The sequence below is a fragment of the Oryctolagus cuniculus genome, chromosome 10 (assembly GCF_051225735.1).
Source record: "Oryctolagus cuniculus isolate XC-2025 breed Fujian yellow rabbit chromosome 10, ASM5122573v1, whole genome shotgun sequence".
NCBI lineage: Eukaryota > Metazoa > Chordata > Mammalia > Lagomorpha > Leporidae > Oryctolagus > Oryctolagus cuniculus.
This window is the reverse complement of record NC_142876.1, coordinates 94,515,305-94,534,361: the sequence shown is the minus strand read 5'-3', so window position 1 is coordinate 94,534,361 and position 19,057 is coordinate 94,515,305. Positions and strand designations below refer to the sequence as shown.

Genomic DNA, 19,057 nt, shown 5'->3' with positions numbered 1-19,057 from the left:
TGGTTCACCACCGAAATGGCCGCTACAGCCAGCGCTGCGCCGATCCGAAGCCAGGAGCCAGGTGCTTCTTCCTGGTCTCCCACGCAGGTGCAGGGGCCCAAGCAATTAAAAATATTTTTAAATGAGGGCTAGGTTGAGGGAAAGTGCTACATTTAAGTTAAAGGTTAACTTTTAGGGGGCTGGTGCTGTGGCATAGTAGGCTAAGCCACCACCTGCAGTGCCGACATCCCATATGGGTGCCAGCTGCTGCTCCACTTCCAATCCAGCTCCCTCCTATGGCTTGGGAAAGCAATAGAGATGGCCAAAGTGCTTGGTGTGGGACACTCGGAAGAAGCTCCTGTTTCCTGGCTTCAGATCAGCCCAGCTCCAGCCTTTGCGGCCATTTGGGGAGTTAACCAGCAGATCAGCAGATGGAAGATTGATTTCTCTCTCTCTCTCTCTCTCTCTCTCTCTCTGCTTCTCCCTCTCTGTAACTCTGCGTTTCAAGGAAATAAATAAATCTTAAGAAAAAAAAAAAAACAACAGTGTAGGCATTTGGCCTAGTAGTTAAGTTGCTGGTTTGATTAAGATGCCAGCATCCTATATAGGCATACCTAGGTTAGATTCCTGGCTCCAGCTCCTAACTCCAGCTTCCTGCTAATGCAAACCCTGGGAGGCAGTGGTGACAATTCAAGTAGTTGGGTACCTGTCACCCAATTGGAGACCTGGATTGAGTTCCTGGTTCCTGGCTTCAGCCTGCAGGCATTTCAAGAGTGAACTAGTGGAATGGGAACATACTTTGTCTCTCTGCCTCAAATAAATATAATCTTTTAAATATATCTTTTTAGTGGAAAACAGTGTGCAATGACACAATTGCCTTTTTAAGTTTGGAAATATAAAAACCTTCCACTTCAACTCCTCATTTCAAAAACAGGAAAAGACACTGCCCCATGACAATCAGTAAGAAAAGTTAACATTTATTGGGCATTTTCAGTGTGCCAGGCACTGTTCTAAGAATGTCACATGCATTGTTTCATCAATCCCCACAGAATGTGCTAATATATCTCCCATTTTACAGGTGAAGAAACTAAGGCAGAGTGTCTAATTAGCTTTCATAATATCAGTGGCAAAATCAAGATCCTAACCCCAAGCAGTTCGCCTCCAGAGCTTGTGCCCTTAATAATCACAATACATTAACCTCTCTTGTTGGTGAGACACGTCCAGACATTGCTTTTTCCACTGTGCCGTTTCACCTCCCTTTCTCAGTCTTTTATTAAGTAATTTTTAAGTTGTTTATTCATTTTTATTTAAGGGCACAGTATTAGAGAGAGAAAGATTTTCCATACTTCAGTTAACATCCCAAATGCCTGCAACAGCCAGGCTGAGCCAAAGTAAAAGCAAGGAACTCCATCCATGTCTCCTATGTGGTAGGCAGGGACCCAGGTACTTGACCATCACCTTCTGCCTCCCAAGCATGCTAATGGGAAGCTAAATTGGAAGTAGACAGCTCCTCCCAAGCTCCTCCGGGTGCTTCCTCAGTGTGGCACACCCGCCAAGCTCCATTAGCCACAGCATCCACCCTAGTGCGATATGTTCCTTCTGCACGCCGCCCTCTTCTCCAGTTCTAGTTCTGCACTTCCTTTGTCATCTGCTTCACTTCCTTCTGTTAATCAAATCCCCCTGCTGTTCTGTGTTCTAGGTAGGTCAGATTTTCCTATTCGGTGCTTTCATAGTTCCTTTTCCCTACATCATACATCTTCCATTTTCCTCAATCTGTAATTACCTCCTCAATTGTGGGGTTAGTTAGTTAAACCTGTTTGTCCCACTACACCCTCTGCTCCATTGCATAGACAGAGGGGCCCACCACAGTGCCTGGGGGCACAGCAGCAGATGGTAGCTAAATAGGTTTTGATTCCTGAGGCCAGCATCTGTTGCAATCTCACCTAACCACTTACCCCCATTAAGTGTTTCCTGGTAGGATTTACCCAAAATACAAATTAGGGAGTGTCTATTCAAATACTCTTTCTATGACTTATACAAATTCAAAGAGCCTTTTACTGCATTTGAAAAGACAGATGAACTTCATTTGCCAAATCCAAGGCCTATTAAAATCAAAAGAATTTAACAATGGGGAGTGATTGGTGTGCAATACCAGCTGAAGGACCAGTAGGAAAGTAAATGACCTAGTTACAAGGTCATGGAACCACTGCTGTTGGTTGAGTTCCCTAAACAAGGACATTGCTGAGGACACAAGTTACATAAAAACGAAAAATAATTTAAAGAGGAAGTAGTACAGGTTCTGGCGTTTTAGCACAGTGGTTTAAGCCACTACTTGTTAACGCTGGCATGCCATATTAGAAGGCCAGCTCAGATCCTGCCTGCTTTACTTCCAATTCAGCTTCCTGCTAATGCACCTGGGAAGGCAGCAGATGCTGGCCCAAGTGCTTGGGTCCCTGCCACTCATGTGGGAAACCAGAATGGAGTGCCTGCCTCCTGGCTTTAGCCTGGCCCAACCCTAGCTGTTGCAGCCATTTGGGGAGAGAATCAACAAATGGAAAATTCCTCTCTCCGCCCTGGCCCTGGCCCTGGCCCTGGCCCTGGCCCCGGCCCCCACTCCTGCCCCCTGCCGTCTACCTTCCAAATAAATAAGTCTTAAAAAAAAAAACAGAGAGAGAGATGATGATGATGAAGTAGTACACTGCAAAAGTGCAAACTTTGGTGAAATATATAAAAAATTATTCAAGGGGCCAGCATTGTGGCAAGGCTGGTAAAGCCACTACCTGGGATGCTGGCAACCCATATGGGTGCCAGTTCGAGTCCCGCTGCTCCACTTCCAGCATAGCTCCCTGCTAATATGCCTGGGAAAGCAGCAGAAGATGGCCCAAGTGCTTGGGCCTCTGCCACCCCCATGAGACACCTGGATGAAACTCCTGGCTCTTGGCTTCTGGCTTTTTGCCTTGCCCAGCCCTAGCCATAGCCATAGCAGCCATTTGAGAACTGAATCAGTGAGTAGAAGGCCTCTCTCTGTAACTCTGCCTTTCAAATAACTAAGTAAATCTAAACACAAACAAAAGTCTTGAATATGTTGGAGGAAAAGGATTAATCACACAGAAAGTATTCAAATAGTGCTTTGATGTTTATATGTGAAGCACATCTTACTATGGCCTTCTTTTTGTTCCTTTTAAGTTGCTATCTTGAGTTTAGCATTGATATTGTGAAAACAGATGTGATTCTGATTTTAAATAGTGCTTTGCAATTCACCAAATATTTCACACATTGTCTCAGCTAAAATTTCTTAGCGCCCTGGGGCGCCTCATTGTGCTTCTGCAGACACAGCTGGAAGCAGAACAGATGGACACTGACTCTGGGCTTCTTGGCTGATGCTTCCATGCCCACTACCTCATTTGATCTTCACAGCAGATGCCAGCAAGCACTGAGAAGAGAAGGACATGGTGACCTCACCGCCTTGTGGGTAGAACTATCTGCAGCCAGGGATGGAGCAGGACTACACCTGCATCTCCGCACCCCAGTAGCGGACTATCAAAACTACACCAAGTTCTACTTGCTCACAGCTCTCCTAGAGGTGTGGTTTGTTGACTGAGATATTCAAGGAAAATAAAGAAAAATTATAAAGTTATTCCAATATGTATTACAATCACTCCCCTACATATCATATCCCCATCTCCCCCTTTTTAAAAAAATATTTATTTTGTTTGAAAGGCAGTTACAAAGGGAGAGAGGGAGAGACAGAAACAGAGATCTTCGATCCGCTGGTTTACTCCCCAAGTGGCTGCTATGGCTGGAACTGAGCTGATCCAAAACCAGGAGCCAAGAGCTTCTTCTGGGTCCCCCACATGGGCACAGGGACCCAAACAGTTGGGCCATCATCTGCTGCTTTCCCAGGGACATTAACAGAGAGGTGGATCAGAAGTGGAGCAGCCAGGACTCAAACCTAGCACCCATATGGGATGCCAGCACTGCAAGGGGCGACTTTACCTGCTATGCCACAGCACTGCCCCCCATCTCCTTTTTAAAAATTTATTTATGTAATGATACATGCTACATGCTATAATATGGATGAAAGCTGAGAACAGTATGTTAATTGGAAGAAATGAGCCATATATAGTGTGATTCCGTTTACATGAAATGTTGAGAATGAGGAAAGCTATACAGGCAGAAGTTATATTAGTGGTTACCTAGGCCCAGAAGAATAGGGAAACTCAGGGAATTACTGAAGGGTATGGGTTCTCTTTAGGTTGATAAAATGTTTAAAATAAATTGTGGTATGATTATTACACAACTCTGGGATTACACTAAAGATGGCTGAATTGTATGTAATATATCAGCAAACTGGGTGGTATAAATTCCACCAATAAAACTATTTCTTAACAAAGGAAACTGACATAGTGCTCTACTAATAACTTTGTATGATGTATATGATACTGTAAGTTATTTGACCTGTAACTGGTGCTTAAATTTGTGTTGATTGTATAAAGATAACTATAAAAGTAAGTTTCTGGGGCTGGCACTGTGGCATAGCGGGTTAAGAGGCCACTTATAGTGTCAGCATCCCATATGGGCGTCGGTTCGAGATCCGGCTGCTCCACTTCTGATCCAGCTCTTGGCTATGGCCTGGGAAAGCAGTGGAAGATGGCCCAAGTCCTTGGGCCTCTGCACCCATGTGGGAGACCCGGAAGAAGCTCCTGGCTCCTGGCTTCAGATCTGCGCAGCTTCAGCCATTGCAGCCAATTGGGGAGTGAACCAGCGGATAGAAGACCTCTCTCTCTCTCTGCCTCTCCTTCTCTCTCTCTAAGTCTGACTTTCAAATAAATAAATAATATTATAGATAAATAAATAAATAAGTAAATAAATAAAAAGATATCATCACAGAACCAAAAAGGTTTGTTTTTTTGTTGTTGTTGTTGTTTTTTTTAAATAAGTTTCTGATGGCACCAGCTTGAGTCCCAGCTGCTCAACTTCCAATCCGGCTCCCTCCTAATGTGTCTTGGAAAGCAGGAGAAGATGGCCCAAGTCCTTGCACCTTTGGATGCACATGGAAGACCCAGGTGGAGTTCCAGGCTCCAGGCTTCGGCCTGGCCCACCTCTGGCTTTTGCGGTCTTTTGGGGAGTGAACCAGCAGATGGAAGCTCTCTTTCTCCACCTCTCTCTCTGTAACTCTGCCTTTCAAATAAAATAAACCTTTAAAAAATAACAGTAGCTTTCTGTTTTCCCTCACCTATCCCCTAGCCAAAAAGAACAAAAGAGCAAACACTGGCTTCTACCAATATAGCAGCAGCATAATGCAAGTATTCCAGGTGAGGTGTAGCCTCATCCATGAAAGTAGCAGCAATTGATGTCTGTATCCCATACTCTATGTCTAGGCATTACAATATGTGATTATGTAGTTGCAGAAGCCCAAGCTATGTATTTTCCCAAACTTTATATTTTAATAATTTATATATACATATTTTTAAAGATTTATTTATTTGAAAGGTAGAGTTACAGATAGAGACAGAAAGAGAGAAAGAGATCTTCCAGTCTGCTAGTTCACTCCCCAAATGGCTGTAACAGCCAGAGCTGAGACAGTCCCAAGCCAGGAGCTTCTTTCAGATCTCCCACATGGGTGCAAGAGCCCAAGGACTTGAGCCATCTTCCACTGCCTTCCCAGGCACATTAGTAGGAAAATACATCAGAAGTGGAGCAGCCAGGACTCAAACTGGCACCTATATGGGATGCCAGTGCTGCAGGTGGTGGCTTTACCCCCCAAGCCACAGTGCCAACCCCATTAATAATTTATTTTAAAGCTAATTAATATTAACCCTCTTTAAAAAAAGAACATTAAATACAAAGCCTAATGATTTAATAATATAAAATAGTCCAGATTCTTTTTAAAAAGAATTCCATTTCCATTATTTAAAACAGAAAGTTAGATTATTGTTTGGATTTAAATACCTTATTTACATGCCCTTTCCTCATCATATTCCCAAGTGACAAAAATTTATTTTTCCACTTAATGTAAAAAAAATTCCTGGTTAGATGAGATTTGAAAAAATAGAGCTTTACAAACAATAAAAGGCACTCACATTTTAGTACTCCCAAGTGGCTCTGTAAAGACAGGCAATGAATTATTAGAAGTCTTTTTTTTTTTAAGAAGTCTTTGGGGAACTGGCCAGATTTTAATAGGATAATTACTAGGTCTATGGTTGCAATTTACATACATTATAGAAACTTAACCCCAGACATTCATCTAATTGGAGAAAATGTGGTGTTCAGTTACTTATCTAGAGGCATTCTCCTTGCGGTTTTGTGCCATTTGATCAGTCCATTCTCTTGAGACTGACTCTCTTCAGAGACAGAACATATGATAAGAAAGCTCAATATTTCAGTTTTGCTTTACTTAACACTCAAAATATATATTAAATACAAAATACTACTTATTTACATTTCTTTGATAAAAACCATATTAAAATGATAAAAATCCACAGTTCCTCTAGAATATGTTTCCCCACATTCCTGCAAAGCTGCTGATTAGTGACACTTGCCTTGATGTTCTGCCTTTCTTTTTAAAAAAAAATATATTTAGGGGCTGGTGCTGTGGCACAGTGGGTAAAGTTGCCACCTGCAGTGCCGGCATCCCATGTGGGCACTGGTTCAAGTCCTGGCTGCTCCACTTCCGATCCAGTTCTCTGCTTTGGCCTGGAAAAGCAGTAGAAGATGGCCCAAGTCCTTGGGCCCCTGCACCCACGTGGAGGAACCAGAAGAAGCTCCTGACTCTTGGCCTCGGATCTGCGCAGCTCTGGCCATTGCCACCAAACTGCAGCCCATTGGGGAGTGAACCAGCAGATGGGAGACCTCTCTCGCTCTGCCTCTCCTCTCTCTGTGTAACTCTTTCAAATAAATAAATACATCTTTAAAAAAAATACTTTTATTTACTTGAAAAGCAGACATGCACACACACACATACAGAGAGAGAGAAAAGGAGGGAGAGACAGTGAGATCTCCATCTGCTGGTTCATTTCCCAAAATGCCAACAACAGCTGGCACTGGACAAGTCTAAAGCCAGAGCTGGAAATTCAATCCAGGTGTCCCACATGGGTAGTAGGGACTGAAGTACTTAAGCCATCATCCGCTGCCTCCCAGAATGCACATTAGCAGGAAGCTGGATCAGAAGGGGACCTGGACCCAGAGACTCTGATATGGGGTTGTGGGCAACCCAAGCAGCATTTAAGCCACTGCCCCAAATACCCAGCCCTGTTTCTGGGAACTCTTCACTCACCTAATCAGCTTGCCAACACAGGTCCTATGATCCTTAGTTGAGTTTCTGTTTCCTGTAAATAAAATGAGCGATGTAAGATATTTAATAAAAAATTCTTAAAAGTATGAAGATTTTTTTGCTTAAGATTTATTTGTTTGAAAGGCAGAGTGACAGAGAAGGAGAGGAAGCAAGATCTTCCTGCTGGCTCATTCCCCAAATCACCACAACAGCCAGGTCTTGGCCAGGCCAAAGCTAGAAGCTAGGAATTCCATCCTGATCTCCCACAAGGGTGGCAGAGACCCGCTGCTTTCCCAGGCACATTACCTGGGAGTTGGATTGGAAGCAGAGCAGTAGGGACTCATACTGGCACTCCAATGTGGGACACTTGTGTCATAAGTTGTAGCTGAAGCTGTATTGCCACAATGCCAGCTCCTGAAGACACTATTTCTATTAAGTATATTAGATAGCACTGAGATTCTGACAAAATTGCACTGAAGATAATTTAATCTTTAGAAATTACTCAAGCCAAAATTCTACATCCTGGGGGCTTGGCAGTTAAGATACCAGTTAAGATGTCCATGGATCCAATGGGAGTACCCGGGTTTGATGGCCAGCTCTGGCTCCTGACTCCAGCCTCCCACTAATGCAGACCTTGGGAGTAGCAGTTATGGCTCAAGTAATTGGGTTCCTGTCACTCACGTGGCAGATCTGAAATAGATTCATAGCTCTGACTTCAGCCCCTGGGGGTCACTGTGGGTATCTGGTAAGTGAACCAATAGATAGGATTTCTCTCTCAATATTTCTATTTATTTGACAGGCAGAGCTACAGAGAGAGGGAGAGAGAGTGCTTCTGTCTCCTGGTTCATTGCCCAAATGGCCTCAACAGCCAGGGCTGGGCCAGGAGAAAGCCAGGACCAGGAACTTTATCAGGGTCTCGCATTTGGGTGGTACATGTTCCACTGCATTAGCAGGGGGGCTGGATAGGAAGAGCTAGGACACAAGCTGGTGCCCACATGGGATGCTGGCATTGCAGGTGGCAACTTAACCCAGTATGGCACAATACCAGCCCCCCCCCAATAAGTAAATCTTTAAAAATGATTTTAAAAAATCTGTCTGTGTCTCAAGCCCTATTCTCTTAAATAGAATGAACTTTTCCTATTGTTACAGATGCTGACATGTAATCCCCATTGTGATGATGTTAGGGGGCAGGACCTCAGGGAGGTGATAGGGCCAAAGGTGGAGCCCTCATGAATGAGATTTGCACCCTTATAGTAGAGACCCCAGAGATATCCTTTGTCCCCTTAGCCATGTGAGGACACCATGAAAAGATAGTTCTTTCTTGAACCAGAAACCAGACTCACCAGACTCTGAGTCTGCCATGACCTTCACCTTGGACTTCCCAGCCTGTAGAACTGTGGAAAATATATTTCCATATTTGGCAAACCATTCCGCCTATGTTGTTATGTTATCACAGCCCAAATGGACTAAGACTTCCATTTCCTTCCTACCTAAAGGAGTCAAAAGTGGAGTCACTTGCGAGACACACACAACACACAATTAAACACAACGCACAATTATGTTTCAATGCTTCAGGCACCTTCCATGCATCCTGTCTATGACAAGCTAGGAACACAAGATGGGCAAGTGCCTCCCACCCTCTCATAGGGACCCTGATCTCATGCAGTGTGCTGCACTGATGTTACTGGTACACAATTCACTGAACTCAGTGATTTAACTGTGTCTGCCAAGAACTGTACGTGATTCGGGGGATGAAGACTTGAACACAGTAGCTGCTGGCAATGCCCTCAGGCAAAGGCAGCTCCTGTAGAGATGAGCTGGGTCAGCCCACGCCAGGGACATGGAGGAAGAGAAGCAGAGGGGCGCACAGAGGGAATTCCAGGTAGAGAGGACAGGGAGGGGAAGGGAACAAAGGCACAACTGTGAGAAACAGGGAAGCAGGGTTGGCCACTGGTCTGGAGGCCCCAGGCAGGCAGGAAGTAAACAGGCAGCCTCCTTCGAAGACCTCAGCTCAATTTTGATAGAAAACAATAAGAATTTAAGCATTTTAGCTAAAGGCTGGCATTTGAATTCTTTATTTATTTTCATTTGTTTGAAAGAGAGAGTCAGACAGAGAGACCTTCTATCTGCTGGTTTACTCCTCAAATGCTCATAATAGCCAAGACTGGGCCAAGCCTGGAACTGTTTCTGTGTCTCCCACATCAGTGGCAGGGACCCAGTTTCTTTCTTTCTTTCGTTCTTTTTTTTTTTTTAAAGATGCATTTATTTATTTGAAAGTCAGAGTTACACAAAGAAGAAGAGGCAGAGAAAGAGAGGTCTTCTGTTCACTGATTCACTCCCCAATTGGCTGCAATGGCTGGAGCTGTGCTGATCTGAAGGCAGGAGCCAGGAGCTTCTTCTGGGTCTCCCACGTGGTTGCAGGGGCCCAAGGACTTGGGCCATCTTCTACTGCCTTCCCAGAGAGCTGGATCAGAAGTGGAGCAGCTGGGACTCTAACTGGTGCCCATACAGGATGCCGGCACTGTAGGCAGTGGCTTTACCTGCTATGCCACAGCACCAGTCCTGGGACCCAGTTTCTTAATTCATCATCTGCTGTCCCTCAGGATCTGTATTAGCAGGAAATTGGAATGGACACTCCATAATGGGATGCGGGCATCCCAAGAAGCGGTGAAAGAGCTGTGCAAAATGCTCACCCCAGAGCCCGGCATCTTAGATAGTTCGATCTGGTTCTTGTCACAGAGGTGGATTTTAGGTGGACTGGAGGCCACCAGACTAGTTATGACACTGTTGCAAAAATATAGATAGGAAGTCTTAGTACTTCACCACCTTTCACAATTGGCAGCCGAGCTGCAAAGCAAGGTTACATGACATTGAGAACATTTCAAAATGAAGAAGGGCAGAAAGCAGAAAGCAGTTCCAGTTACTGAAGGAAGACACTGTTCTCTCTCCACCACACTCCTTTGTTTGACATGAGAGCAATGCAGAATTTTCCGAGATGACCAAGAAGTCAACTACAAATAATGCTGCCTAGTGTTTTAAAACAAGCCAAATAAAGGGGGAAAACCACTTTCAATTCACAATTCAGATGTAAAAGACCCTTCAATAGTATACAACTTTTTCTTTCTTTTTTTTTTTTTTAAGATTTATTTATTTGAAAGGCAGAGCTACAGAAAGAGAAGGAAAGACATGGAGATTTTCCATCCACTGGTTCACCCCCCAATGGCCATAATTGCCAGGGTTTGGACCAGGCTGAAGCCAGGAGTTAGGAGCTTCATCTGGGTCTCCCCACGTGAGTGCCAGGGACCAAGAACTTGGGGTCATGTACAATTTTCAAGTTAAAAATCCCTTTTAAAGGAGTATAAGTATTTTCCCTAATGGAAAGGTTTTACAGGAGATCACAGGGCTTGACATGGAGGGACAGAGCAGACTGACTGGTCTTCCATCCCGAGACACTACACACAAGCAGTCTCTGGTGTGGTCAGAATTAGATGTGTGGGGCCTGTGTTGTGTCCCAGAGGGTTAATCTGCTGGCATCCCAAATCAGAGTCCCAGTTAGAGTCCCCATTGCTCTGCTTTCAATCCAGCTCCCTGTTAATGCACCCAGGAAAGCAGAAGATGGCCCAAGTAAGTGAGTCCCTGCCATCCAAGTGGGAGGTCTGGATGTAGTTCTGAGACCTGGCCTTGGCCTGGCCAAGCCCTGGGTCTTGTGGGCATCTGAGTAGTGATCCAGCAGATAGAAGATCTCTATTTTTGTGTCTTCCTCTCGCAATCTCTCTGTCACTCTTTCAAATAAATAAAAATAATATGTAACATTTCAATATGCAACATTATTTTGTTAAAAATATATTTATAATTTAAAAATATAAATTATATTTAAAATGTATGTATTTAAAATATATTTAGAGAATAAAATTTGAATCAGATCCTTAAATAAGAATGCCTGAGACATCACCCTTGAACTGTAGGTTCTGAGAACTTAATCTAACATTTGGACTAGCACATAATAAAGGTAAAACTTACTCTTAGGCTGAAAACTAGATCTTCAAGAGCACATACACAAGCTATCCAGCAGAGGGTAGCAAAACTTCATTAAGCAGTTTCAGAATCCCAATCCCTCTACATGGCCTACCAATGATTTGAAAACTATTCTAGCAGAGGAGCTATGTATATATGTTCATTTTGCAATGACTACTGAATGAGAGCAGCACAACAATATGTCTGGACATGGAGGAGCTCTTCCTAGAGCTCAGACTGCTCAAGGCTCTTGGGTGGGTAGGACCTGGGACAATCGCAAGAAGGAATAAAGCTGCAACATCCTCATGGGCCATCCACCCTGTGTTTGTCACTCTTTGTGACAAGGAGTCAAGGTCTAAGATATAACGGGAATCATTTAAAAATACATTATAAGTGTGTGCCTGTGTTTCCTCATCTGTAAAATGAAGATAATTGCACGGGTATCTCAAGGGGTTGTTGTGTAGATTAAAAGTAATGAAATGTGACTGGAATGCCAAGTGTTCGCTTTTTAAAAAAAAACTGTGGTAGGGCTGGGCATTGTGTGTATTTTTTTAAAGAATTATTTTTATATAGTTGAGAGGCAGAGTGAGAAAGAGATATCCATCTTCTATCCACTGGTTCACTCCCCAAATGACCTCAATGGCTGGGGCTGGACAGGCTGAAGCCAGGAGCCTGGAGTTTCTTCCAGGTCTCCTATATGGGTGCAGGGGCCCAAGCACTTGAGCCATCTTCTGCTTTCCCAGGTGTATGAGTAGGAAGCTGGATTGGAAGTGGAACAGCCAGGTCCTAAACCAGCACCCATATAGGATGCTGACACTGCAGGCTGCAGCTTTATCTGCTATACCACAGTGCCAGCCCCTGTGTGTTTGTATAGATACATGTTTGATAGATAGATGATTGATAGAGTCAAAAGAAACCTATTTAAATATAAAGGTACAGTGAGGGGTAGGCATTTGGTGCAAAGGTCAAGATGCCACTTGGGAAGCCCACATGCCATATGTGGGTGTCTGGGTTTGTGGGCTGGTTCCATGTTCAATTGTACTTTCTACTGGTATGCACCCATGGGAGGCACCAGGTGTTGATGGCTCAAGTACTTGGATCCCTGTCAATGTGGGAGACTCAGAAGGAGTTCCAGGACCTGACTTTGGCTTGGCCTAGTCCTGACTGCTGTGGGCACTTGGGAAATGAACTGATGGATGGAAGATCTCTTTCTGTTTCTCCACCTTTCAAATAAATAAACAAAAATTTAAAAAATGGGAGCACCCTGCTTTAAAATATAAATAAAGACACAGAAAAGATTATGATGAGTGTCGCTCCCCCTCTTCGCGGAGGAACGACACTAAGACCTGCCTAGGCTTCATATCCGAGTCACGGCACCATTATGTCGCTCCCCGTCTTCGTGGAGGAACGACACAGGACCCTGCGCTGTTCTTTGGTCTGCTCGGCCCTCCCCGGGTTTGCTGCTGGTTCTTCCCGTGTTGGCTACCGACCCTGCCACCTCCGTGGAAGGGCGGTTCCCCCTATTCACTTTCCCCACTTCCGCGGGGGAGCGGCACACCGCCGGCCGGCTCTCTCGGGGGCTGCACAGGTGTTCCCTCAGATGTTCCTGGTGCATGTTGTCTCTCTCCTCCTTTATAGTCCTCTTCCACCAATCCCAACTCTGCTACCCACACGCCGAGTACGCTGCTCTCCTCCAATCAGGAGCAGGTCCTACAGTTTATTGGTTGAACTGGAGGCAGCTGCGTAGAAGCTGTTTCTCCCTTCTCAGCGCCATATTGTGGGAGAGCAGATGCATAGAATAAGTCTTAATTCCAGTAACTTAGTCTAGTCCGAGTTGCTCCCCACAGATGAGAAAAGATATGCCAATATGCTCCAAATCAAAAGAAAGCTGAAGTGGTAACGCTGATATCAGAAAGAGATTTTATTTAAAGGTTTACTTGAAAGGCAGAATTATAGAAAGAGAGGGAAAGACAGAGAAAGAGAGATTTTCTATCTGGTGGTTCACTCCCCAAATATATGCAATGGCTATTGTAGGGCCAGGCCAAAACCAGGAGCCAAGAACTTCATCCAGGTCTCCCTTGTGGGTGCAGTGACCTAAGTACTTGGGCCATCCCCAGCTGTCTTCTCAGGCACGTTAGCAGGGAGCTGGTTCAGAAGTAGATTGGCTGAGACTCAAATCAGCAATCATATGGGATGCTGGCATTGCAGGTGATGACTTAACACAATGCACCATAACACCAGCCACAGAAAGAGATTTTAAAACAAAGAACATTACCAGAAATAAAGTGATAAAGGGCAAATTCACTGGGAAAGATATAATAATCCCAAATGTATCTGCACCCAAAAACAAACCTTCAAAATACATACACAAAAATAGAACTGAGGAGAAATAGAAAAATCCAAAACTACAGCTGGAAATTTTAGTACTTTTCTCATTAAATGCATAGGAATATAAAGGCTTAAACAGTTCTAAACAGCAACATCACCTAATTGATACCTGTCTATCAACAGAATATGCATTCATTTCAAATGCTCAGGAAGCATTCACCAAGACAGGTCTTATGCCAGGATATAAAACAAGTTTCAGTAAGTTTTTTCTGTTTTGCTTTGTTTTGTTTTTGACAGGCAGAGTGGACAGTGAGAGAGACAGAGAGAAAGGTCTTCCTTTGCCATTGGTTCACCTGCCAATGGCCACCGCGGCCAGTGCGCTGCAGCTGGTGCACTGCGCTGATCCGATGGCAGGAGCCAGGTACTTATCCTGGTCTCCCATGGGGTGCAGGGCCCAAGGACTTGGGCCATCCTCCACTGCACTCCCTGGCCACAGCAGAGAGCTGGCCTGGAAGAGGGGCAACTGGGACAGAATCCGGCGCCCCGACCGGGACTAGAACCCGTTGTGCTGGCGCCGCAAGGTGGAGGATTAGCCTAGTGAGCCGCAGCGCCGGCTAGTTTCAGTAAGTTTTAAAAGATTAAAAATAAGGGATGAAGGTCCTGGCTTCTGGCTTTAGCCTGGCTTAGCCTTGGCCACTACAACTACTTGGGGAGTGAATCAGCAGACAGAAGACCCTGATCTCTCTTTCTTCCTCTCTTTCAAATAAATAAATAAATCTTTTATTTAAAAAAAAAAAAGACTAAAAAGAATGCCTTAAGATCAAGTATAATATATCTTAGGAATGCAAAGTCAGTTTAACATTAGAAAATTAATATATTAACGATAAAGAGATAAAACATGATTGTCTCAATAAATTAAAAATAATTGGACAAAATTCAACATCCATTCATGATTAAAAAAAAAAACCTTCAGCAAATTTTGAGTAGAGGGAGAACTTACTCAACCTGATAAAGGATGAAGATCTAAATGTATAAAAAGAAATAGCAGGGCTGGCACTGTAGCGTAGCTGGTAAAGCTGCCATCTGCAGTGCCGGCATCCCATATGGGCGCCAGTTCTAGTGTTCCACTTCCAATCCAGCTCTCTGCTGTGGCCTCAGAAAGCAGTGGAAGATGGCTCAAGTCTTTGGGTCCCTGCACCTGCATGGGAGACCCAGAAGAACCTCCTGGCTCCTGGCTTCAGATTGGCCCAGCTCCGGTCATTGTGGCCATTTGGGGAGTGAAATGGCAGATGGAAGATTCTCTCTCTCTGCCTCTACCTCTCTGTAACTCTGCCTTTCAAATAAATAAATAAATCTTTAAAAAAATAGCATGTATATGGACTGAAAGACAAGATATTAAAAAGATGTCAATTGTTTCCAAATCGATCCATATAATCACGGCAATACCAGTCAAAATTTCAGCAGACTTTTTGGATAAAAAGTGACAACTTATTTTAAAATTCATTTAGAAAACACACAGGACTTAGAAATAACCAAAGCCATCATGAAAAACAAGAGAAAATAATGTTTACACTACAGAACTTGAAAAAGTGCTATGAAATGCTTGCTTTGGCAGTACATAGATTCAAAATTGGAAAAAAACAGAGTATTAGCATGGCCCCTGCACTAGGATTATACAAATTCCTGAAGCAGTCCATATTTTTTAGAGTTTCAGTTATGTTATGTATGTAAAATTATATATCTTGCTTTTTTTGCTGAATAATAATGACATTTTAAAGTAATAAAAGTCATTGAATTGGTTGCGGCACCGGCACACCGGGTTCTAGTCCCGGTCGGGGCACCGGATTCTGTCCCGGTTGCCCCTCTTCCAGGCCAACTCTCTGCTGTGGCCAGGGAGTGCAGTGGAGGATGGCCCAAGTCCTTGGGCCCTGCACCACATGGGAGACCAGGAGAAGCACCTGGCTCCTGCCATCGGATCAGCGTGGTGCGCCGGCTGCAGTGCACCGGCCACGGCCACCATTGGAGGGTGAACCAACGTCAAGGGAAGACCTTTCTCTCTGTCTCTCTCACTGTCCACTCTGCCTGTCAAAAAATAAAATAAAATAAAATAAGTCATTAAATTGGAAAAAAAGTGCTATAAAGCTGTAGTAATCAAGACCATGTAGTATTGGTATAAAAATGCATAGCAGCCGGCGCCGTGGCTCAATAGGCTAATCCTCCACCTTGCGGCGCCGGCACACCGGGTTCTAGTCCCGGTTGGGGCGCCGGATTCTGTCCCGGTTGCCCCTCTTCCAGGCCAGCTCTCTGCTATGGCCAGGGAGTGCAGTGGAGGATGGCCCAGGTGCTTGGGCCCTGCACCCCATGGGAGACCAGGAAAAGCACCTGGCTCCTGGCTCCTGCCAGGATCAGCGCGGTGCGCCGGCTGCAGCGGCGGCCATTGGAGGGTGAACCAACGGCAAAAGGAAGACCTTTCTCTCTCTGTCTCTCTCTCTCACTGTCCACTCTGCCTGTCAAAAAAAAAAAAAAAAAAAAATGCATAGCAGATCAGTGAAACAAAATAGGTAGTACAGAATTAGATGGGCATATATATGGTCATTTGGTTTTATAGGTAATTCACTGAGGAATGGAGTATTTATAACATATGATCTTGGGAAAAACTGCAAATCCACATAGAATACAAATGAACCTTGGCTGTTAACACACACCATTCACAAAAATCTTCACCACCTTGAGGTAGGCAAAAATTCCTCATACAGGATGCAACAAGTATGAAGCATAAAAGAAAAATATCTTAAGAGTTGGGCTTTATCAAAATCAAGGATTTCTACTCTTTGAAAGGCACTGTAAACAGAATAAAAAGACAAGCTATAGAATGTAAAAAAAAATTGCCAAGCAAAAACTGGATAAAGGATTTACCACCAGAATTCATAGAGACCTCTCAGGACTCAATCATGAGAAGATAAATAATCCTACAAAAGTGGGTAAAATATTTGAAAACAGACTTTAGAAAAGTAGATATGGGGATGGTCAATAAAACACATGAAGATACTCTAAACACCATGAGTATCTGGGGAAGCAGTTAATACCACAATGAGACATTATTGCACACTCACCAGAATTGGGAAAGGAAGAGGAAAAAGAGAAAGAACACAACACCAAGTGTTAGGAGGGATGTGGAGTAACTGAGACTTCCTTCTGGGCCTGTAAAATGATATAACCATATTGAAAATAGCTAGACATTCCTCACAAAGTTAGGCATATACTTAATATATAACCAATCAACTTGACTCTTAAGTATTTGCCCAAGAGAAATGAAAATATAGGTGTACAATAAGACTTGTACATCAATGCTCAGGGCAGTTTTAGTTATAAATCCATCAATGGTAAACAGATAAACAAACTGTATATTCCTGAAATAGACTATTCATCAGTAAAAAAAAAAATGCACTACTGATACATACAGCAACCTGGATGAATATTAAAAATATTATGATAGGGAAGGAAACCACACAGCACATTGTTACATGAAACTCCAGAAAAGTGAAACCTAGAGTAACAGAAGACTCATCAATAGGGACCAGTGGTGTTGTCGTAGAAGCTCAAGCCTCCACCTGCAGTGCCAGCATTGCATATGGGTACTGGTTAGAGTCCCAGCTGCTCCATTACTGATCCAACTCCCTGCTAATGGTCTGGGAAAGCAGTGGAAGATGACCCAAGTGCTTGGGCCCCTGCACCTAAGTGGGAGACCCGGAAGAAGCTCCTAGATCCTGACTTCAGATTGACGCAGCTCTGGCTGTTGCAACCATTTGGGAAGTGAGCCAGCGGATGGAAGACCTCTCTCTCTTGATGTCTAAAATAAATAACTACACCTTTAAAAAAAAAAAAACTAAACTCATCAATAGTCACCTGCAGCTAAGGACAGGGGTGGATAGTAAGTGGAGGCATTGACTAGAAAGGAGCAGAAGGGAGCTCTAGGGTAGTGGGAAAGTTCCATGTTTTTACTGTGGTGGTGGATACCTGAGCCTAAACATTTTCCCAAAGTACACTTACAATGGATTCTTTTGAGGGTATGTAGATTAGCGGTCAATATATATGATTTAAAGTGAAAAGCAAGGGCAGGCATTTGGCATAGTAGTTAAGTCATTGCTCAGGTTGCCCACACCCATATCCGAGTGCCTGGGTTTGAGTCCTGGTTCTGCTTCTGAGTCCAGTTTCCTGCTCATGTGCACCCTGGAATGTAGCAGCGGATGGCTCAAATACTTGGATCTCTGCCACACATGTGGGAGCTCTGGATTGATTTCTGGCCTCACGGCTTTGGCCTGGCCCAGCCCTGGTTGTTGTGGGCAATTGGGCAGTGATGGAGGAGAAAGCTATACATCTTCATCTACTCCAGTGTGTTACGCACCAAGTGTTGACTAGACACCATGGACTCAGTCTGAACATCCATGGATGTCTTGTCGGAGCCCACAGCTTAACATGTGCCAGCCTCCCCTGACCTGCTTCCCCCCAGCATCCGCTATTTATTCTCCATGTTGCAGTTAGATCAGCTTTTGTTCTTTTAAAGATTACTTTTTATTAGAAAGGTAGAGTCAGAGAGAGAGAGAGAGAGAGAAAGAGAATCTTCTGTCCACTGGTTCACTTCTCAAATGCCTGCAATAATAGGAGCTGGCACAGGCTGAAGCCAAGAGTCAGGAACTCCATTCAGGTCTCCCACATGGCAGACAGGGACCCAACTACTTGGGCCATTATCTCCCAGTCACATTAGCAGGAAGCTGGATGGGAGGCAGGGAGCAGTCAGGACTCAATGTGGGTGTCCCAAGAAGGGGCTTAACCTGCTGTGCCACAGCATATGCCCCTGGGTCAACTTTTCATTGGAATTTTATTGAGATAATTGTACACTCACATGCAGTTGTCATAAATAATATGAAGAGATCCTGTGAACTCTTTACCCACTTTCTCTCAATAGGAACATTTTGCAAAGCTATAGTACAGCATAACAAGGACACTGACATTGATATAGTCTGCCTTATTCAGATTTTTCAATTTTAACTTGCATGCATTTATATGTGATACTGATGTTGATTTTTTTTAATTTTGCAGTTTCCCTGAGATTTCTCTTCCTTTCATTTATTCCCCACTCCCCCCCCCCTTTTTCCCTCAGTGTATGTTATCTTTGTGGGTCAGATAAATTCTACTGCTGTAAGTTCTTGCACTCTTATTATCTATCATCTTCACTTTACTGTTTAATCCATTCAAAGAGGTTTTTTCTATGACCGTATTTAAGCTCTATAATTTCCACTGAGTGCTTTTTAATGTAAGTTCTATTTTTTTAATATTTATTTGGGGGGCTGGCACTGCAGCACAGCAGGTAAAGCTGCCACCTACAGTGCCAGCATCCCATATGGGTGCCAGTCTGAGTCCTGGCTGCTCTGCTTCTGATCCAGCCCCCTGTGCTAATGCACC

General features: G+C 44.0%; 1 non-coding gene across 1 annotated transcript; it reads left to right on the top strand.

The window, feature by feature from the left end:
* The first annotated feature begins 15,193 nt into the window (after window positions 1-15,193).
* On the top strand, window positions 15,194-15,297 carry LOC127492536 (U6 spliceosomal RNA). Its single transcript, XR_011379705.2, has one exon. It is a non-coding gene; the product is annotated as a U6 spliceosomal RNA (small nuclear RNA).
* Window positions 15,298-19,057: the final 3,760 nt, after the last annotated feature.